Below are 24,077 nucleotides of genomic sequence, written 5' to 3'. Positions count from 1 at the left end.
GGTAAAGGGATCTTCCCTTGATTTTATCAGGGTGTGTTTTTTTTTCCTCCAGCCAGATTGTGCCAGCATAATCAGAGAGTTCCACTGGATACAACAAGTTTGCAAAGCCAAATTCCTGTTCCCTGCAGCCTGGCTTTTTGAGCACTTGGTAAATAAAATCACCCTCCTATTTGTCTTTAAAAAAAAAGAAGAAAGCAAGGAGTGCTGAATTTTGAAAGTGAGTTAAATGATTTGTTCTATTTATTCCCTAAATGTATTTGTTGTAAGAATTCTATAATCCATATGGTTTGTTGTGAAATTCATAATTTAAGTGACTATTCTACTTGCAATTTATTTCTAAAGATAAACCAGCATTAGCATTTCATCTAAAAGAAATTTAAATAAAAATGTGTCAGTTAATGGTCATAATGAGCCAAAAGGGGCTGTGGAGAAGCTGGAATGATGGGGACCAAACCAGTTGAATCTTAGAACACCACTGAGAAGATGAGTTTTAAATCTGAACAGAACTCCCAACAGTTACATAATTCCAAAGCTCTGTAAATAACCAGTATATAATAGAAACTGTTAATTCAAATGTCCTGATTCTTAAAAAGGCCAAAATATACAGGGTGGGGCAAAAGCAGGTTTACAGTTGTTCATGTGGAAAAAAATACAATAATCAATAATAACAAGAATAAACTGTGTTTCATGTACTCACAACTGTAAGCCTACTTTTGCCCCACGTTGTATATACCACTTAGAAATACTGCCCTCCAAAAAGGCTTCAAAAGCATTGACAGGAAAGAAACAGAGAACTTCAGCTGTCCACTATTCAAACTGTCCTTTCTGAGAAGTTAAAATGAATGCACATTTTAAGGAAAATATTTGAGCGATGAAATTTAACTTTGCCAGCTAAAGCACACACCTAAATCCAGAAGTCCCATTATTGGATGAGAAATGTCATTTTTAAAATGGAAAATCTCTTTTACTTTCAAAAATTAAATAACGATAAATAGGCCCAAAATACATAATCCAGACTTCTCTAGTTTCCTTTGTGCCCATTTACCTGGATCCAGAAAAAAATCAGCTTGCTCTTTACCATGGTTCTCAACTCAAAAGTCTCCACAGGGAAACCCACGCTGGCCACCAATCTATAGTGTTCCTCTCATCTGGGAAGAATAAAGTCCTTGGCTTATTGTTTTAATCATAGCACTTAGTACTGTTTGAGTTTGTGTTGTTAATTTGTGTTCATTGGTTATCTTCCCTGCTAAGTTGTAAGTTTACAAGCCTGTCAGTATGTTCACACTGTACATATATATCCAATGTTTAGAATAGTGCCTGAACAGGGCAGGCAGTTAGCAAAGATTTCTTGAATTAATATACGAATGAATAACAGATTTCATTAATACATTAATGACAGTATTTGGTCAAGGGAGTAGATATTAGGAAGAGAATAGGGGGATACACCATCATATTTGTAGTACCCTTCTTTAGTTCAGAATGCAAAGCAATGATTAAAGACCACCAATATTCTGCTGTTAATTGTCATCCATTATAAAATAGATAAGGTCAAGCCCTACCAGAAATTTAACAGTTTGTATTCCCAATAAATAGCACTGAGTACATCATAGATTCTCCTCTTTGTTTAGAATCCAGTCTTTTGAGAAGACTTTCTAGCTGGAGTGTTTCACTTCCCTTTAATAAAAAGTAAAAAAAAAAAAAAAAGTTGAAGCAGTGTTAAAGGTGTGATTTGATTCTATTTTTCAAGGCCTAAAAAAGCCTTCAAAAACTAAGCTGATGTTCAGAATTTAAAAGATTTTTTCCCCATTTAATATACACTTTCAATAGACATTGCTCAAAGTGTATCCCTAAACCCATAGGAGCCCTGAGCTTTTTATAAAGGACTGCAGAAAAGTGGGTTCCATGGACACGCATTTTTAGAGAAATACTGAGTTGTACAAAATTCTTCAGATTATTTTTAATCTCAGTATCTTGCATGTCCTCTGATATGTTAATGTGAGCAACAAACACCCAAGAAATTATTCCTCAAAATCACTTTTAGATTTGAGTTTTGTTTAATAAGAGGTACAATTCAGTGAGCTTGAGTTCTTTGGGAACATAAACTTAGGAATGCTACTTCAGTCACACACTTGCTTTGCAATGCCCTTATCACATTTTGCATGTATCTCTACTCATACTTTTAGCATCCTCTTTCATTTACCTTCCTCACTATATAAAATCCATGGAGAACAAAATGTCATTTATCTGGTCTGAGCAAAGTGATATTACCAAGTGGGCATTTTTAAAATGGGTGTGACTAAATGGTTGCATTTATAAAAACACATTCAACAAGATAAAGAGGATATACACATAAAGTAATTTTCGTTTCCAAAAATAAGATCTTTTTATATGGAAAAAGTACTTTGTATGGTACTTGGTGTGTCTATCCTCCCGTTTTGGAGGTATCAGAGAGACATGAAAGCAGCCAGTGATCTAGAAATTCAATTTGCCGTTAATGTTTCCTGGGCCATCAGTCAGCCTGGAGTCACGGGTCCGCTCAGGCCCATTAACAGGCTCTCTGAACCTTGGCAGTCCTTTCACATCAATATTTTGCTTCACTTAAATTTTAGAAAGGCAGCAGCTACTTCTACCTTTAAAGCTAGAAAGGAACAAACTGCCCACTTTGTCTTGGGAGATGGGGTCTCTGGTTTTTTTTTTTCAGTTGGCATTTCTTTAAAATTAGTACCTGCTTATTAAAGATTTTTAGGGACTACAAAAGAGCACAAACTGGGAAAAAATAATCCTACTACTCAGAGACAATCACTTTAACAATGAGAGTAGCTAATTGGCATTTTCTCTAATATTACTGGCCAATTCCAGCATTGTTTTTGAGTCAATTTTGCTAATTAATATTTATTTTAATATTCACTTCATAATTAGCATAAGCTGTACATTTTACTATCTCTGAATTTGTTATTTAAATACATTATTTGTAATTTTTTTTTCAGAGACAGAGAAAGTCAGAGAGAGGGATAGATAGGGACAGACAGACAGGAACGGAGAGAGATGAGAAGCATCAATCATCAGTTTTTCATTGTGACACCTTACTTGTTCATTGATTGCTTTCTCATATGTGCCTTGACCATGGGCCTTCAGCAGACCGAGTAACCCCTTGCTCGAGCCAGTGACCTTGGGTCCAAGCTGGTGAGCTTTGCTCACACCAGATGAGCCCGCGTTCAAACTGGCAACCTCAGGGTCTCGAACCTGGGTCCTCCGCATCCCAGTCCCATGCTCTAACCACTGCACCACTGCCTGGTCAGGCTATTTTGTAAATTTTTGTTTGCTTTCCTGAGCAAACAAGCTAGAAGTTTAATTCTGTTTGGGTTTTTTTTTTTTTAATTTATGATTTTAATTTGTGTTTACATAGATTCAAGTGTCCTATCAAATTTCTCCCCCTACCCTCTGATTCCCCCTCGCCCTCCCTCTTCCCCCTTCTCCCAATGCCTTCCCCGTTTCCCTCCTGGATTTGCTGTCCTGTTCTCTATAATGCTGTGTTATGTATATAGACTTTAATTAATCTCTTTTCCTTCTCTGATCCCATCTTCTCTTCTACATGGATGAACCTGGAAACTATCAAGCTAAGTGAAAAAAGCCAGGCAGAGAAAAAAAAATACCATATGACCTCACTCATTTGAGGAATCCAATGAACAATATGAACTCAGCAACGGAACAGAGACAGAGGCAGGATCAAACGGACCAGAGGAAACGTAACTCTGTTTGTTTTAAAGAATTAACTCTTAAACTTCTTGTTCAAATCTACTGTGTTTACTGATTGTTAAAATTCTGCTTAAGTTTGATTTTTTTCCCTTCAGTTCTCAGATTATATCTTCAGTCTGATATTTTGTGTGTGTATGCTTTTTCTAATGCCTTAAGTTAAATTCTTAGTTTATTAACTGAGAGCGAGGGAGAACAAAGCATTTAATGCCATAAATTTGCCTACACTTGTAAATACGCTATATCTATAAGAGTGTTTAGTTTAATAAAGTTTATTTTCCCACTATAAAAATAATGCATATGCATTACAAAGATATGAAAATAGGAACAGAAAGAAATGCAGGGTACTTCTACTACCTAAAACCTACCGTTCTGTTAATATCTCTTCTAATGTAATTGTGATTATATAGCTATACCAATTATATATACTTTTAAAAAATGCATATGCTTTCACACCCACACTTCCTAAACATTAACATGTCACAAAAATCTCACACCAATAAATATACAGTGTTCATGTTCTGGTGTAGTTTTACTTGCAGTAATTTTTAAATACATAGTTAAAAGTTAAAGTATATATGTTTATTAAGCAAAGTTAAAGAAAGAAAATTTACAGGTCTTGTAAAAATGATGTAAAGATAAGCTTTTTTCTCTGGATTGTTATTTTTAACTATTAAAGAATTGTTAATTCAAGTATTAATTCTAAAAGGTGATATATACTGAAACTCACCTAAATAGAGAAAATAGACTTTTCTTTTTTTGTACCCCATCTTATATTTGAGATTCATTGTATTATTATTAATCTTCCAATAAACATTTAAAATGTTTATATTCTGTTTTGAAATTTAAATAAAGTTCATTTTATAGTTACCTATAAGTTTGTTTCCATTACTTAACACTAATTCTTTTTATTTCATGACTTCCCCATGGCTGAACTGTTTAATTTGCTTTATAATTGGCTGAAGTACATCTTCAAGCAACTTTCTCAGGAAAAGTATGTGGATGGCATATTTGTGAGAAATTATATATCTAAGAACATCTTTCTGCCACTTTCACTAATGAATAACACCTTGGCTGAGGTTAGAATTTCTGGGTCACAAACATTTTCCTCTAAAAGTAATAGATTCTGTTTCATTGTCTTCTGGCAAATAATATTGCAAAGAATCTGATGTCAGATTCTTCTTTGGGGTTAAGCTACTTTTTCTGTCAGGATGCTCGGTCATTTCTTTGCTTTATCATTGAAATTAACATAAAATTGCCAGGATAAGTCTGATTGTTGATGTTTTTAAGTTTTTTTTTAATTTTTTTTTTTTTTTTTAGAGAGAAAGGAAGGGAGAGAGACACAAAGAGAGCAAGAGAGACAGAGAGAGAAACACCTATTTGTTGTTCCATTTATTCATACCATCATTGGTTGATTCCTGTATGTGCCCTGACCGGGGAATGAACCCCCAACCTCGGCAATGTCAAGACAATGCTCTAACTGAGCTCCCTAGCCAGGTCCTGGTCTTTGTTGTTGTTGTTATTGTCTCTGTTAGATAGTAATCATTCCATCTGTAGATCTGTTTTTATAGTTGAGAAAGTGAATTTTGTTATTATTTTCCTATGGTATGCTTAGTTGGCTCAATTGCTTTTAATCCAGTTTCTAATTCTTTAGTGACAACTATCTGTATAATAGACCTCCATCTTCTGTCCCATCTTTCAGTATCTGTATCATTGCTCTTATAGATGACACTTTCCTCTGTATTTTGGGAGGTTTCTCAAGTTTGCCTTTTCTATCACTCATTCCATTTTCTCTAGTTTCAATATTTTTCTTTACTACATATAATGTATTATATTTTAGTTTCTTCACATTTCTTCCATCTTCAGCAAAATCCCTTTCCTGTTTGACCTACAGGCTCATTCAGCGATATCTTTTTTTTTTTGCCTAAATGCTTTTATTTGAAACAAATAGGTGTACTAAACAAGCAATTATTTTTCCCACTCCAAATTTAAATAGGGGCAAATGTTACTTAGCAGGATAGTTCCAACATGTGAACATCCTTCTACTCACTATGGCTGAATTAACTTTACTCATAAGTAATCATTCTTACACAAAATATTAACCTCAAAATACTAATGTCAAACAAAAAGAAGTGTTCTTAATTTCATATGGAGGCAGTATGTTCTAGAAATGTCAGAAGGTGAGGAAAGCACTAGCACAGCCCACTCTTTAAAAAAACTAAGTAATTCAAAGTATAATTTTCCATCCCTCCTTTCTCCCATTACAAAAAGTAATGCTATGATCTGACACCCAGGTTTGGGTTTTATTTGGCTCATTTATAAAGTGTTTCCCCATATGATTTGCATCATTAGGGTTATGTATAATAGCACATTCATTTTGAAGAGAGGTATATTTACTGCTGCTTCTTGCCTTCATGCTCATGTTCCTTAGGGCAGCTACTGAGGGTCTGTTAGAGCCACCGTGCTGTTTGGCTTCTTTCAAAAAATTGCCCATGGTGGGCGTGCCGGGTGGATCCCGGTCGGGCGCATGTGGGAGTCTGTCTGACTGTCTCTCCCCATTCCCAGCTTCGGAAAAATACAAAAAAAAAAAAAAATTGCCCAAACCAAAAAGATCTTCCTCAATTCCCGGTCAGGGGACAGAGGAAAAGTGCCCTCTGCTTCTCCACCCCTCCTCTCGTTTCTCTCTCTTTTTCTTCTCCTCCTGTAGCCATGGCTCCATTGGAGGGAGTTGGCCTCAGACGCTTAGGATGGCTCCATGGCCTCTGTCTCAGGCGCTTGGAAGAGCTCAGTTGTTGAGGAATGCAGCAACGCCCCAGATGGGTAGAGCATCGCTCTCTAGTGGCCTTGCTGGGTGGGTCCCAGTTGGGGCACATGCAGGAGTCTGTCTCTGCCTCCCCTCCTCTCACTGAATTAAGAAAACAATAAATAAAAAATTTTAAAAAAAGAACAGAACTTCCATATGACCCAGAAATTCCTATACTGGGTATCTACCCCAAAACACAAAAAACATTGGTATACAAAGACACATGCACCCCCATGTTCATCACAGCATTATTCACAGTGGCCAAGACATGGAAACAAACAAAATGTCCTTCAATAGAGGATTGGATAAAGAAGAAGTGGTACATATATACAATGGAATACTACTCAGCCATAAGAAATGGTGACATATAGCCATTTACAACAATATGGATAGACTTTGAGAAAATTATACTAAGTGAAATAAGTAAATCAGAAAAAAATTAAACTATATGATATCACATATAGTTGGGATATAAAACTGAGACTCATGGACATAGATAAAAGTGAAATGGTTACCAGGTGGAGGAGAATGTAGGGGAGAGGTTGGGGAAGGGAATTACGAGGGACAAATATAAGGTGACAGAAAATGATTTGACTTGGGTTGATAAGCACACAGCACAGTCAACAGTTCAAATGCTATAGAAGCATTTACCTGAAACCTATGTACTCTTATTGGTCAATGTCACTCCCTTAAATTTAATTTTCTAAATCAATTTTTTAAAAAGAGATAGAAAGAGAATTAGGGAGGAATCTGAGGTCACAGACAGTCCCCTGCAGGAAAAACTTCAAAGTTTTCCACATAAACATTTTATAAATTGACCTGACTGCCGCTCCAGGAACAGACCATGTGTAGTCAGTCCTTCATGTGTGTGGCTGTCACATCAGAGAAATACCTTAATTCAAGGCCTGCTTTTCCTTCTGTGTGACTTTCCCTGGGCTTCCTAGTGACACTCTTAAACCATCAATAGCTGTGAAAGGAAGCCAAGTGGAAGCCCCTACAGGTTATCCTAACCCCCATCAATTATTGTTACTTTCTTAGAAAGTGAAATTAAAAATTGGTTTTGGTATATTTCTTCAATATGATCCCATCTTCACTCTATCTAGTGGAAATTCTTCAAACTTTACAGCATGAAAATGGAAATCCTGGCCTCCAACACTAACTGATATGGTTTCTCCATATTTTAAAATTTTTGCAGTCATTTTATTTGGGATTGTGAAGCTGGAGAAGTTCATCTAAATATCAATGCTCAAGTTTTAATCTTCAAATTCTCATTTTTCTCGCACTTCTCTTTTTTGATAAATTTATGTTTCTATGGATACTGAAACTGTCTTTAAATAGGCATATCTTATTTTAAGAAAATTCAATTTATATAAATCCGAATCTCATTTAGCTTTTTGAACATAAGAGATGGTCAGTGAGGTAAGTTGAATAAATAAATGATAAAATACAAATTATAAAGATGCCTTCCAAATAATTTTTTGCACTACAAAAATATTATTAATTTATGCTCAAATTTTTATGACTAAATCTAGAATTTAGATGACGTGTATCTATATGGACAGCATAAGCATTCAACAAATTTACTTTTATTATTTGCCTGTTTCTGAAGACCTGATTTTATAACACATAAAATGGGGAAAGATGTAGCTAAAATGCCACAGTAGTCTTCTTTTAGCTTTATTGCTAATTAACCACATATCTGGAGCAAACCATTAAACTCTTTGTCTACTGGTTAACCTTTCAGCCAAAATTAGAAAATTAGCACTTGCTAACCACAGGACAGTGCGGCACCATTTAAAAGATTAATAAAATAATGTATATATAACAGAGCTTTGGAGAGAAAAATGAATGTATAAAAATACTGAATAATATATAAATCTGTGTGGGATGAAATGCTGAAAGCTTAAAAATACTGTCAAAACCACATCTAAAATAGTCTTTTGATATCCGTATGGAATCTATTGAGCAATGCAATTAAAATACTTGCTATTATTAAGAGAAGACATTCAGACCCGCTGCTTAAAGTCAGACTTCCTGGAAAATTAATTAGGACTAGAAGGGGGTCACTCTATCCAAGAGAAATCACATTGTTAGTCATGGAGCTTCATAAACTGAATAGAGAAAAACAATATTCAAATATTCAATATTAAAGGTACAAAATAAAAAGACCATCTACAATATAAAATATAAGGAAAAATTGGTAAAAATATATAAATGAAATTTACCAAATATTATATTATTTACCACATATTCAGAGGAACAATATGAGAACTGAGGCAAAAATACTCCTTTGAGCCATCATTTTGATATATACGTTAAAAGGCTCAACTTCACCTGAAAGTGTCAGAAAAAAACGATGCTATCTTATCTAAAGATGTCTTTTATGTTATCCAATAGAAAGGATATATTCTATAGTTCTTGTAATTACTAATAATAGTAATAGACTCCCCAGTATGTTATATTATCCTACTGGTATCAAAGTACATTATTTACTTCTCACAAGTGCATCAACAGCTGAGATCACAAAATGGATACTTGGTATGGAAAGGCTCCTGTATCAAAATCAAAGTAATAGAGACACACCTGCTAATTTCAAAGTGCTATGTGGAGGGTATAACACTCAATGAGTCAATCTCTCCAGCTACAAAAATTATAGTCAAATAAGGGAGATTACATGCAAATAATGCAAAACAGGGTATGGGACCTCTAAATAATTATAATGCATTGGCGATTAAGCTAAAAGCCATTTGGAAAGGCTCAATAATATTTTTAAAATCCACTCAGGATACATTGCTGAGCACCTACTTTGTGTCAGGCCCTGTGCTAGATTCTGAGAATTCAAACATTAATGAAAATAGCTACCACAAATTAAGTAGTTATAATAAGTCAGGCAATGTGTTGTGTTTTTACACCATATATCATTTACTCCTCACAACACATCTAAAAATAGGTAATACTGTGATCCTTGTTTTATAGAAGTCAAGGTTTAGGAAGCTAGGCAATTTACCTAAGGTCTGAAGGTGAGAGAATGGGACAGTTGGGATTAGAACTCAAGCTGCCTAGCTTCATAGGACACAAGTTAACCATTATTTCCTGAACTGCCACAAAATCCCCACCACACTCCAGCTCAGCGGAGGACACAAAGAAGAGTAATAGGGCTATTCTAAAAAGGGTTTGAAAATGCTCAGTAGGAAGGGGAGTGCCAAATCACTTGGACCATCACAGGGGAGGTGAGTTCTGAAATGGGTCTTCAAGACTGAGAGTTGGAGGAAGAACTGCACACAGTGGGGAAGGGCATTCTCTGCAGAGGGAACAGCATGCACAAATTTACGGCAGCATGGTAGTGTATGGTATGTGGGTTCCTGCAAGTCATTCTGTGTGGCAGAGGGTTAGTGGGAAAGGGAGAACAGAAGAGATAACATTAGCAAGGTTCAAGAGCCAAAAGGTAGGTGGTCCCTGAGCCATGCAAAATTAGGCCGAAGGATTCTAAAACACTTTAGAAAGTTAAATCTGTAGTAGAGTGGATAGTTGTGAGAGAGAAATAGATTGAAGACAGGGATGCCATTGAAGAGGCTACTCTCTAGGTGAAAGATATAAATTAGGATAGTAGCAGTAGCCTTGGAAATAAGACTGATAAAAGGGAGATGAGAAGACTTAGGTCAACTGATCAGTGACACAGAAAGGGTAATCGTGGTTCTCTTATCTGTATAAACATAAAGAAAAATATATAATTTAGTGAGTTGATATTTAGATGTAACCCAAATCATAAGCCAGTGTGGACTGTCTCAGCATCACAGTATATTCAAATAAAAGGCCAAGCAATTCAATACCAAATGAAAAGTTCACTTTGTCTTAGACCACTGAAGAAACTCTAAAGGTGATCCAATTTATGCTCCATATCTACACTTCCCCCAAAAAATGCCTTTCCCATCTTTTTGGATTCTCTCAAGTCCCATATTTCCTCACTATCACCTCAGTCTACAGCAGTAGTAGTCACCCTGGTCCCTACCGCCCACTAGTGGGCATTCCAGCTTTCATGGTGGGCGGTAGCGGAGCATCAAAAGTATAAATAAAAAGATAGATTTAACTATAGTAAGTTGATTTATAAAAATTTATTCTGCCAAACTTAGCGAAAATCCGACATAAAGTACTTGGTAAGTAATTTTTATTATATACTTTAACTTGCTGTAACTCTGCTTTATAAATTTTATAAAGTAAAGTTACTTCCCTACTTTATAAATTACCATTCCTGTGGAACCAGTGGGCGGTTAGAAAATTATATAAACAGAGATACAAAAGTGGGTGGTAGGTATAAAAAGGTTGACTACCCCTGGTCTACGGTATCTCTCTCCATTCTCTCTCTCCAGTCTTTCTACATTACCTACATCTTCTAAAGCCTGAAAATCTGAATGAAAAATTCAGAAGAATCCTTAGAGGATGGAGGAGGGAAAAAGTAGAATGAGCAAAAATAATTTTTGTTCAGCAAGCAAGGTGTGGGGGAAAAGGAGAAAGCTGGGAACACACAATAATATTATCCCCATTATACATCAATGAGAACTAAAGCCTCAATTAATAAAGCTGACTGTAAAAGCCAACTGGACCAGAATTTAAAAATTTTATTTTTGATACCCAAACACAAATGCAAAAATAAATGCCCTGAAATACTAGATAAAAGTCAACAAGTAAAACCAAAGACATAGAATTTTTAAAAAGTCAAAACAGATTTTATATTTTAAGCTAAAAAGGAAGGAAATAACAGAGTAGACTATAAAGGAAATAAAATTTTGATTAAATAAAAAGGGCCACTAAGCTGTATGCCTGAAACCAATACAAAATAAAATTGAAAGAAAAAAAAAGAAATGAAGGCAAAAAATCCAATGTTGATGAAATATGATTTGACTTGGGGTGGTGGGCACACAAAGCAATATACAGATTATGTATTATAGAAATGCACACTTGAAATCTATATAAACTTTTTAACCAATGTCACTCCAATAAATGTAATTTAAAAAAATACAAAACAAAAAAGGGCCTACATGGAGTTTCTAGAACCTAGATGATAGTGTAAAATCTTTGACAAGTTCAGAATAATTGGATACCCCTGGCTGGTTTGCTCAGTGGTAGAGCATTGCCCCAGTGTGTGGATGTCTCAGGTTCAATTCCTGATAAGGGCACACAGGAAAAGCACCCATCTGTTTCTCCTCTGAGCGGTTAGAAAATTTTACTATTAACAGAGAAATAAAAGTGGGCAGTTTTTTCTTTCTGGCTGTCTCTTCCCCTCCTGCAGCCATGGCTTGATTGGTTCAAGTGCATTGGCCCTGGGCACTGAAGATGGCTCCATGGAGCCTCAGTCCCAGGTGCTAAAATAGCTCAGTTGCGCGCATGGCCCCAGTTGGGCAGAGTATCGAACCCAGATAGGTGTTGCCAGGTAGATCCTAGTTGGGGCACATGTGGGAGTCTGTCTCTCTATCTACCCTCCCCTCAGTTGGAAAAGAAGAAAAAGTGAAAAAGGAACAAAAAATAACAACAAAAAAGAATAACTGGAATGTAAACACAACTGTAGTGTTTAGTATTGACTGCTATTAGTTCCAAATAATAAAATAACAAAGTAATAATAAAGGTATTTATCACCTTTCTTTCTAAAAGACCATTAAGCGAATTTGCTAAAATAGAAGAGACATGGCAAAATCTCTTATTTAAGTGATAGATTTTTTTAAAACTAACCTAATACCCACAGTATAAATGAAATACTGGGGAACAACCAAGAAAAGCAATACATCAATAGCTTAATGGCTACTTTTAGAACTCACTGGTCTCTAAGGTGGCATCTCCATACTTATTCTTCTGGAATAAGCCAAAATTCATGCCAAAGAAAAATGCAAGAATCATGCAGCACAGGTGATGACTAGAATATTCCCAGTTAACATTTCAGTTCCCCTAGGAACAGCACTCTTCCTACCCCATGCAGAAGGCAAGTCTCAGAAAAAAGAAAAGAGTTAATTCTTCATGACTACTGACTATGAGCTGGGCACTTAACATGCATTGTCCATCTGGTACACACAACACCTCTTAAGTTGGGTTTGTTATTCTTACTTGAGACTAATGAGGTTGAAAACATAGCCAAGATAACAATAGGTAATCATCAGTTAAATCCAGGTTCTGGGACCATCTATCTGATTGAAAAGCCATGCTCTCTCTACTACATGAGAGCCTTCTATTAGCGGGGTGCTGCAGGATGACCATTTTCCCAAGAGACACTCCAACCACTGTACACATAGTTCATTTCATACTCCATTTGGGAAGACATGCACCCTGAGTACAATCTTAGTGGCAAAGAGAAGATAAAAGACTCTGACAATAGTAACGAAAATGACAATAATGATGATGGTTATACTCTCCTAAAAGTTGAAGCTAGCAATTGCCAGGCCTGAAGCAGAGGAAGACAAAACTAAAGAGAATGAGGATGAAGAGACAGACCAAGTCCAATAAAAGAGAAAAAAAAAGTCAAGCATGGAAGAGGAAGGGAATATAGGAGGTTGAGAGACAGAGGAAGAGAGGTGAACAACTTTGAAAAAATGGTGAAGCTAAGCATTTCTGCCTCCCTTTGAATAATGCTTTCCCTGCCACTTCCCATTTCTGATGCTCAATTAAGCAACCATGTTCTCTCAATTATTTATACCTCTGATAAAAGGTTTATGATAATGACATGTGTCCCTGGTGAATCCTCTTTATTAAAAGGACTCTTACCACTAAACAGCACAGTGAACTTGATAGTCAAAACAGGTATGTAAATGAAAGAGCATAATTAAAATGAGTAGAAAAATATGGACAATTCTAACATTTTTTTTTTTTTTTTTTTGTATTTTTCTGAAGCTAGAAACGGGGAGAGACAGTTAGACAGACTTCCGCATGCACCCGAACGGGATCCACCCGGCACGCCCACCAGGAGGCGATGCTCTGCCCATCTGGGGCATTGCTCTGTCGCGACCAGAGCCACTCCAGCGCTTGGGGCAGAGGCCAAGGAGCCATCCCCAGCGCCCGGGCCATCCTTGCTCCAATGGAGCCTCGGCTGCGGGAGGGGAAGAGAGAGACAGAGAGGAAGGAGAGGGGGAGGGGTGGAGAAGCAGATGGGCACTTCTCCTGTGTGCCCTGGCCAGGAATCGAACCCGGGACTTGTGCACGCCAGGCTGACGCTCTACCACTGAGCTAACTGGCCAGGGCCACAATTCTAACATTTTTAAAAGTTTAAAAACCTCTGAAGCAGGTTAGGAAAATAATTTATTTAAAAAAATAAAACCAGCATGTTTAAAAATAAACAGAAATGAATCCAGAAGACGAAAACAATTATACAAATACCCAGAAAACTGCCATGGTGTATTATTACATGAATTGGCTGCACTTTCTTTATATACATATGTGTTTCCTTTTTTTTATTATTTTATTTTATTTTTTTATTTTTCCAAAGCTGGAAATGGGGAGGCAGTCAGACTCCCGCATGCGCCTGACCGGGATCCACCCGGCACGCCCACCAGAGGGCGATGCTCTGCCCCTCCGGGGCGTCGCTCTGTCGCGACCAGAGCCACTCTAGCACCTGGGGCAGAGGCCAAGGAGCCATCCCCAGCGCCCGGGCCATCTTTTTGCTCCAATGGAGCCTCGGCTGCGGGAGGGGAAGAGAGAGACAGAGAGGAAGGGGAGGGGGAGGGGTGGAGAATCAGATGGGCGCCTCCCCTGTGTGCCCTGGCCGGGAATCGAACCCGGGACTTCCACAAGCCAGGCCGACGCTCTACCACTGAACTAACCGGCCAGGGCTATATGTGTTTTCAAAGCTGTGCATCAAATCTTAAATCCCAAACAGTGAGCTAGACCTCAGAGAAGACAGACTGTAAGATTTCATTTACATGAAGTTCAAAACAGTCAAAACTACTAATCTATGGTGACAGAAGTCATAGCAATGGCAAAGAACTGAATGAAAGGGGGCGTGAGGGAAATTTCTGGGGGTGGTACAGGTATTCTACATGGTGTCTAGGATGGTGGTACATACATTTGTCAAAACTCATAAAACTGTGCTTTACAAGGGCACATTCTTTGTTTATAAATTACATCTCAATAAAGTTAACTTGCAAAATTAAAGTAAGATTTCTCAATAAAGTTGATTAAAATAAAGACGCAAACAATAGAATCCTAAAGGAATACAGTTATTCTGTATTCGGATTGTGGTGGCTGTTACATAAATCTATACATGTGATAAAATTTCATAGAACTATAAAACTAAAGAGAAAATGAGTGCATCTAAAAACTGGCAAAATTCAAATAAGGTCTGTAAATTCAGTATTATACCAATGTTAATTTCCATGCTTTGAGAATATACTATGGTTATATTCTATGTTATCATTGGGGAAAAAGTACATAGAAACTATATATCTTAAACCATTTTTGTGATTTTTCTATAAGTCCAAATTATTTCAAAACATTTTTTAAAAGAATACATTATATAGTTAGTATTTGTACTATTATCCACCATCAAAAGAGTATGCTTACTATAGGGTAGATAAACATTATAGATTAAAATTTCAGAACAAAATATAAATCAGTTTAAATTATAAGTAAAAAAAATCAAATAGCAACTAATTTGTGAACTAAAATGTTATACACAGCAAAGATTTTATGTCCAAAACATAATCAGTGTGCACAGAGGACAACTCAGTAAAGAGGCAGCAAGAGCGCAGCCTTCTGCAAACCAAGGAGAGAGGCCTTAAGGGAAACCAATTCTCCCAGCACCTCGATCTTGGATTTCAACCTCCAGAACTGTGAGAAAATGAATTCCTGTGGCTTAAGGCACCCAGTCTATGGTGGAAGTCCTATGTAACTAATATATTAAATTATAATTTATATAGTATAAGATTTAACTCTTGTAAGTATACAGTTCAACAACTTTTCATAAATTTATACAGTTGCATAGCCATCCCCACAATCTAGTTTAGAACATTTCCATCATCTCCTTAAAGTTATTTTCCACCAACAGCCCCATGCAACTACTGATCTGCTTACTCTGATATATTTGCCTTTTCTAGGACTTCAGATAGTATGTTTTTGAGGTTTGTTCATGTGGTAATATATATCAGTGTTTCTCAACCGTCACTCTGCCAGAAATTTCATGCCAGTCTGCAAAAGTTAATTACCTTGATGTTGTATGAAGATTATAAATCCAATGACCTTAGCCAAATTCACTTATGCTCAGGATGACATGACTGCCATTATCAGCCTGTATCATCAATGAAAATACTGTTGAGCTTTTCTTAGATATCTTTGGAACATGTAGGCTTGTTCGAACAACCTTTTTCACCATGCAGAGCATTTACAAATCAGGTGCAATAGACAAAAAGCATTCGGACAAACTTATGATGTGTACTATTCAATGCATCGTACATGTGGAGTCTGGAAATCAAGCACCAGTTTGTGCCATGTTGCACTGTTACGTGCAGTAAGATAAAGCTTAATTTGTTACATGTTTCTGTTTCTGGCTGGCTAGGTGACTGGTCCTCAAGTGTGAAATGGTTGAAAACCACTGATATATATATTTGCTTAATGATTTCCATTACATGGCTATACCACATTTTGTTTACCCATTGGACACTGGGGTTGTTGCGTGTTTTGGGCTACTATGAATAATGATGCTATGAAGTTTTAATCTGAACATATATTTTAATTTCTCTTAGAAAGATATATAGGAGTGGAATTACTGAATCATGCGGTAAAGATTATATGTTTAACTATTTAAGAAACTGCCTTCCAAAATAGTAGTATCATTTTACTTTCCTGCCAGGAATGTATGAAAATTCCAGTTTCCCCACATTCTTGCCAAACTTTAATATTTGTCAATCTTTTAAAATGATATCCACTCTAATGGGTAAGGAGTGAAATCTACTTAAGTTTAACCTCAAAAAGACAATTTTAAATTTGGGCTAATGTTAGGCTTGAGGGCAGAGTCTTAAAATTTTGTCTTAATAACTAAATTCCTGGTTTTAGAAGAGGAGAAGAACTCTTCTTTAATAAGAGATTCATTTGTGAATCTCATTCTTGTTATTCCAAAAACATTTATTCCAAATTTGGGGTTTTTTTTTATTAAATGATTTTTAAATTTTAAAAGACTAAAAAAAAAAAAAACCAAACCCACGTTGTATGATGAAATTGGAAACTATAACACTTTAACATACATTTAAATAATATAATCTTGTGTTTTACTCTTGGTGATAATTGCGGAATGCATAATTTGAAATTTTGGGCATGATGTGTTGATTTCAGGCAACTTTTTTGATTTCTTCTTTAGAACAAAATAGCTAAAGATTTATGCAGTTGTAACATAAAACATAGGATTTAAACTGCAGTATATTGCAATTATATTGTATTATAATTACATATCTTGGTGTTTTATGTGAAATGATTCTGATAGGATTCAAATAATCTGGAAATTACATAAATCTATGGAAATTTTTCATTTAAAGTTTTGGGTATCATTTAAAAACTGACATATCTTCCAGTGACTTTTAAAACTTAATTGTATTTTATTTCTGTATACTCTGATTATATTTTATAACATTCCTAATTAGCTTTAGGCAAGATTTCAAGAATCTGTATTCATAATTTTCTTTGCTAATCCTATGAAATTCTAATGTACTTGATTGCTCCTTGACCCCTGCAAGAAAATTAAAAATTTTGGCTGGTATTGGATGAGAAAAAGAAAGAAGCCCCTGACATTCAAGAGCTAGCCTGGCACTATCAGCTGGCCTTGGTGTCACTACAAGCTGGGCAGGCAGCCATAGCAAAGCGTTGGTGTTCTTCTATTGAACATGAATACTTTCAGAGAACATCAACCTCAGACAAGGCCAGACTGTGACTGTGATGGATCAAGACAAAAACAAGAGCACTCCATAACTGCATTTGAACACAGACAGAACACGAACATTGTCTAAGCCATAAAATGTCATACACCCACCTATCCTAGTTCACAGGAGTGACAGCTGCTTTTCCCAATTATAGCTGTAGCCTCACTTGAGTCTATTCTCCTTATAAGTGAGACTTATTGCTACACAATCAGAGAAGCACCTCCACTTCTTTTTTTTAAATATTTTTATTTTATTCATTTTAGAGAGAGAGTAAGAAAGAGAGAAAGTGAGACAGGGGCCCTGGCCGGTTGGCTCAGTGGTAGAGCGTCGGCCTGGCATGCGGAAGTCCAGGGTTCGATTCCCGGCCAGGGCACACAGGAGAGGCGCCCATCTGCTTCTCCATCCCTCCCCCTTTACTTCCTCTCTGTCTCTCTCTTCCCCTCCCACAGCCGAGGCTCCATTAGAGCAAAAGATGGCCCAAGCGCTGGGGATGGTTCCTTGGCCTCTGCCCCAGGCACTAGAGTGGCTCTGGTCTCAACAGAGCAACGCCCCGGATGGGCAGAGCATCGCCCCCTGGTGGGCGTGCCGGGTGGATCCCGGTCGGGCGCATGCGGGAGTCTGTCTGACTGCCTCCCCGTTTCCGGCATTAGAAAAATACAAAAAAAAAAAAAAAAAAGAAAGTGAGACAGGAACATTGATCTGTTCTTTATGTGCCTTAACTGAGGATCAAACCGGCAAACCCTATAGTTCAGGACGATGCTCTAAGCTATCTGGCCAGGGCCACCTCCAATTCTTAATAGCAATCAATTCAGAGCAAGGCCCAATTTCCTTAATCCCTCCCCAAAATTACCTAACACAAGCCTAAATCCTATAGTAAGTCTTTTCTAACATCTGCTTGCTTAGATATCCTGTGGTTACTAAGGGTTTCTGCTTTCCCTTACTACAATGAGTAATAAATCAATTTCTTCAATTTAAAAAAATCAAGGTTATCTAAGAGATCAAATTATATTTTAAAAATTTATTTTTATATTATTCAAAGCATAGAGATTCACACAATACTACATAACTACATAAATAATCAGTTCACCACAAATCAAATGACAATGCAAAGTTATTAAAATTCTAATTTGGTGGTCAGTAGGTTTGATTGTAATTATGTTTATAGTAGATGAAAAAAATTAAATAAAGTGTATACATTCTTTTTTCTTAAGTGCATGCATACTCCATAGGATCAACCTTTATCCTACCATTTGCTATATAGAGTCATTTGCAAAATAGCAAACAAATTAGGCTAAAGAGGAGTCACTGACAAATGAAAAAAAAAAATTAAAGCATAATTGTAGAGTCGATGGAAATAGTACTTAACATCCAGATAAAAGTCACATAAAAACATTCAGTCATTTGAAAATTTCTAACTACTCTTTTTATAACAGCAGCTAAGGATAGATCATATACAATAACAACAGCATATCATGAACTACTAAATGCCAAATTTAAATTAATAATGAAGCAATAAATGCCTGATATAATGAGAAAAAACCTCAGACCAGGAGATCCAGTGTCTGGGCTCAGTTCTACAATGAACAAGCTGAATTTGCTTTTAGTCATAAGCTAAATATCATAGAGTAAGACTAAAGTCTCAGACATATACTGTTAGTGGTGAAATGTCATTAGTGATCAGCTAGCCAAACTCCACATTACAGTAACAAAAATGAGGCTCAAAGGAGTAAAGTGACTAAGATACAATCACAGGTAGATATGTGAAAACAAATAAAGAAAACTTCACTAAAAATCATCAAAGTAAAAAAAAACTTATAGACACACGTAACAGTGTGGGAATTGCAGGAAAGAAATGGGGTGGGGGAGGTGAATGACAGTAGAGAAGGGATAGATGGTGATAGAAGGAGACGATTTGGGGTGGTGAGCACACAATATACAGACGATGTTTCGTAGAATTGTACACCTGAAACCTGTGTAATTCTATTAACCAATGACACCCCAATAAATTAAATTAAAATTTTTTTTAAAATCATCAGTGTTGGGAAGCCCTGAAGGGAGAGCTCTCACACTGCCCTCTGCAAACTCCAGCAGGAAGAAGCGTACTTGGTACTCCCCAACAGGAATAGGCTTACTTCACTACTATAGCAGGAGGAAGACTTCTCCTTGCCCAGGAACAACCCAGTCAATGAGAAATGCCACAACTCAGCCAATGAGAAGCCATCACCACCCTGAATTCTCATTCTCCCCCAATGAACTTTTGCTTATACCCTCCCCTCCCAACTTCCTCCTTTTTCTCTATAAAGTAACACTCCCTTCCTTTGTTTTCTGAACCTGCCTATGGTTTGCCATAGTTTCCATGTCCAAAATTGCAATTCCTCTGCCATTCCTGAATAAACTAATTATTACTGGTAAAAATAAGTTTTCCATTTTACTGGCTATTGTACTTTTTTTGTTTGGTTAGTTGGGTTTTTTTTGTTTGTTTTGTTTTGTTTTTTTCGTTTTTTTTCATTTTTCCGAAGCTGGAAACGGGGAGGCAGTCAGACTCCCGCATGCGCCCGACTGGGATCCACCCGGCATGCCCACCAGGGGGCGATGTTCTTCCCCTCTGGGGCGTTGCTCTGCTGCATTCAGAGCCATTCTAGTGCCTGAGGCAGAGGCCACAGAGCCATCCCCAGCGCCCGGGCCAACTTTGCTCCAATGGAGCCTCGGCTGCGGGAGGGGAAGAGAGAAACAGAGAGGAAGGAGAGGGGGAGGGGTGGAGAAGCCAATGGGTGCTTCTCCTGTGTGCCCTGGCCGGGAATCGAACCCGGGACTCCTGCACACCAAGCCGACGCTCTACCGCTGAGCCAACTGGCCAGGGCCCTGGCTATTGTACTTTTAAGGTAAACATTACATGACCGTTCCAGTGCCTCAGAACCCTGGCCCCTGCTACTTCTTATAAATGATTCCTCATTTAGAGAATGAGAACAGTCATCCAGATTTGCTTCTTCCTTGTAGAGGTACTGGGATTATCTGGGATTATGGCTGCAACTAATTGGTGTGAATGAATAGGTGTTTGCTTATATTTAAATGTATTCAATAAAATTACTAGTCTTCAGAAGGTGGGCATATCATCAGGCAAAATTATGTTTGGCTGTTTGCATAAATCCTCCCAATGCCAGGAGTTTTAAGCAAGTAGAACTGCGTTTCTCAATGGGAGCAGTATTGACATTTTAGGTAAAACATTTCTCTAGTATGCAATGGCCATATCCCTTCCCACATTGTAGGATGTAAAATCATGGTTGGCCCCCAGCTACTGAATATCACTAGCACTTCCCAGTCAGGACTGGCCCTAGGGCAAGGTGATTTAAAACACACACACACACACACACACACACACACAATATATATATATATATATATATATATATATATATATCTCCATGGCAAGGTGATTTAAAACACACACACACACACACAATATATATATATATATATATATATATATATATATATATATATATATATATATCTCCATGATGCCAAAAGTTAAATAAAGATAGGATCAGTGTTACTGATTTTTCCTCTTGCCTCAGGCTCCAATATAGCTAAGCATGGCAGTTACTGATCCTGTCTTTATGCAAAATGTTGGCATTTTGTTTATCATAAATTTTTTATATTAATTTTGATGTTTAAATATATTTCATTAAAATGGTATTTAGTTTGATTACTGAGTTTTGGGGGACCCTTTAAATTTTGCACCCAAGGCAAGTACCTTGCTCACTTTACCTAGTCCAGTACTGCTCCCAGTCATTATGACAACCCAAAACACCTCTACACATTTTCAAAGGTATCCCTGGGGTGAGAATCTCTGAAATAAGGACTGATTTTTCTCATGTAACAAGAAGTCCAGAGCAAGACAGCCTAGGCCTAAAAGTGGTGGCTCCATGATGGCAGCAGCTCACAAGGTGGCTGTTTGTGCCCTGAAAAATTACGTCTGAGTTCCAAACAAGAAAACAAAGGTACCGCAAAGGGCTGGAAAACAAACCAGCTGAGCTTGACTTTTTCAATTAAAAAGTAACTTTCCCAAGAGCCACACCCAGTAAAACTTAACTCATATATCATTGGCCAGAGGTGAGTCATGTGGCCAGCCCTAGCTGTAAGGAGCCTGGGGAGGTGAACACTTTTAAGTCCTCATATCTCTAGCCTGAATAAAACTGGTGTTCTCTCCATGAGAATGGGGCAAGGAGAGGGAATAAAAGATAAACAGCTGGAAATGTCTACAATGCGAGTCATATAAGATAGTAAACACTGGCTCTTTTTGGTGACTACACATAGCATCTTCTCTGCTTGTAATCTGATGGTTATCCTGACCAGAGCATTTTAATGGTCACTTTCATTTTCAGAATTATACATAAAGATCAGAATGTTGCCTTAGTCTTGGCTTCACAGAAGCAGAGCCTAAAACAGGGATTTAGGTGCATGTGATTTGTTACAGACATACTCATAGGAGAAACCTAGCAGGGGTCGTCAAACTTTTTATAAAAACCGCCCACTTTTGCAGTACTGGTCAACCTGGTCCCTACCGTGCAACCAAACAGCGCCGCGATTGGCCCATCATGAAAGCTGGACCGCCCACTAGTGGGTGGTAGGGACCCGGTCGACCAGCACTGCAAAAGTGGGCGGTTTTTATAAAAAGTTTGACGACCCCTGGCAGGGGAAGAGAAATGAGCCAAGCAAGGATGCTTTCTGTGTGAAGTTTTGCTTTGGCTGGATGCACAGGGTCTACGAGCCTATATCAGAATAATGGGGTGTCCATCTTGAAGAAGCTCAGCTTTTTCCCGGACAAACCATTCAGCCAATTGCTGCCCCCTCTTGTGGTAAAGGGGACAATGTAATCTCCCAGGCTACTCTGGGTGATGCAATGCTCACTGGCCAAGAGCACTTGCTTCAGTTGGGGGAGACAGGTGCCCCACTCTCAGTGTGGATCTGGATGGGCACCAAAAGCATCTAGTACAAATATTAATTTTGATTTACTTTCTAAGGAACTGCTTTTATTTCTACTTTGCACTGTTTGAGACTATAACCCTAGATGTAATGCTGTGATTAAAAGCTATTGGAAAAGCTGTCAATGGGTTGAAAAGATCTCATTTTAAGAAAAATGATTAAGAGGTGTTGACTTGTTTTGTTGAATCATGAATCTAGAAAGTGCTTTATAATTTTTGCTATGGCTATTAACCAGAATCCAGTCTGTAGTTTACAATCTCATCACAGTATGTAAATATTTCATGTCCTTAGTGTTCCATTTAAAACTCAATGAATATTTAATTGAAGTTGACCAACAAAATAACTGAAAGAATTATGCTGCATTTAGTTAGGCCTGAAATGAGCAAGCTCTTCATTTTCTCAAGTAGTTAGAAGCTAAAATTATTCCAACTTCATGAAATATTCTACCTAATTTTATAAGTAATTAAAGAGCTGCAAAATAGGCTTGAAAGGCACATATCACATATTGAGAAAAATATAAAATAAAAAGATTTTCAATTTTAAATTCAAGAAGATATTTTAATATTTTGTGGCCTACAACATTACTTATTCAGTAGTAAATTAGTTTCAACTATTGTAAATCACTCTCTTTTTGACACAAAAAGTCGAATCTCTTCTTTGACCCTTGCAAATTAAGTATTCTAGACTAATTATGTGCAAACACCTCTAAGATTGATATTAAAAGGAAACCATGAATGATCCATCCAAGTACGTCAACCCAGTTTTGTTTCTGAATTCTGAGTCCAGCACTGAGTCAAGTACTGAAAATAATTTTAAAAAGAAGAGAGAGAGAAATACCGGTCCGTGTTCAAAGCAAAGATGGTTTCCCAGGAAAGAAGCTTCCCTACAATCTGTTAGATCTCCATAAGTGTCAGAACTGAGCTTCAAAAAGATAAGTGCTCTAAGTGCTGAACCCTAATGCTGGTCACTTGGGATATGTCACTTGCACTATATTTGAAGACTTTTTAATTGGAATCAAAGTATTGTCAACCAATCCACATTAAAGCTGCTAAAAACCACCTGGTTATTAATGTACTAAGGTTTGAATTCTTTACCTAGCCCTGAATTATGTTTTAATTACAGGACCTAAATAATATAATAACTGGCTCTGTTTTGACAAACAAAACATGGAGCAGTCATACAAGGTTGTAGATAAATATAGCAATGAGAAACAACTGGTCACCTTGTTTTTGGTTGTTGTTTTTTTTCCACTTGATCTCAGTCCCTTTTTAAGATATTCAAATGGACTGCCTTTGTCAAACATCAATATGCCAATATATTTGTGTGTGTTATCTATATAAACATAGACATTAAGAAGTTCAGACTCTAATAATGGCACCTCTTTCCTTCACTTCTACAATTCTTGCCATGGCACCCTTGGTCCTCAGGGATGGGGAGCCATATTAGTATGGAGCAAAGAAGAGAAGGAATCTTTCTGTTGCTATCTAAAGGCAAATTCAGAATCAAACAAAATTATTTAATTAATAATAATTCACTAAGCAAAAGTGACAGCCTGACCAGACTCTTAGTGTCTAGAGAAGAACAGCTTATCCTATCCAGGGGAGGAGACGAAAGAAAGGATAAGAGAAACAATGATAAAATACCATATGATT

At 37.1% G+C, this 24,077-nt stretch overlaps 1 protein-coding gene across 2 annotated transcripts in view; it reads right to left on the bottom strand.

Annotated features, from left to right (window-relative positions):
* Window positions 1–24,077, bottom strand: part of EFHC2 (EF-hand domain containing 2) — a 255,364-nt gene that overhangs the window by 211,392 nt on the left and 19,895 nt on the right. The gene's annotated exons all lie outside the window — the stretch shown is intronic.

Source organism: Saccopteryx leptura, chromosome X (assembly GCF_036850995.1).
Source record: "Saccopteryx leptura isolate mSacLep1 chromosome X, mSacLep1_pri_phased_curated, whole genome shotgun sequence".
NCBI classification, from domain to species: Eukaryota; Metazoa; Chordata; class Mammalia; order Chiroptera; family Emballonuridae; genus Saccopteryx; species Saccopteryx leptura.
This window is presented reverse-complemented; position numbering and strand designations above follow the sequence as displayed.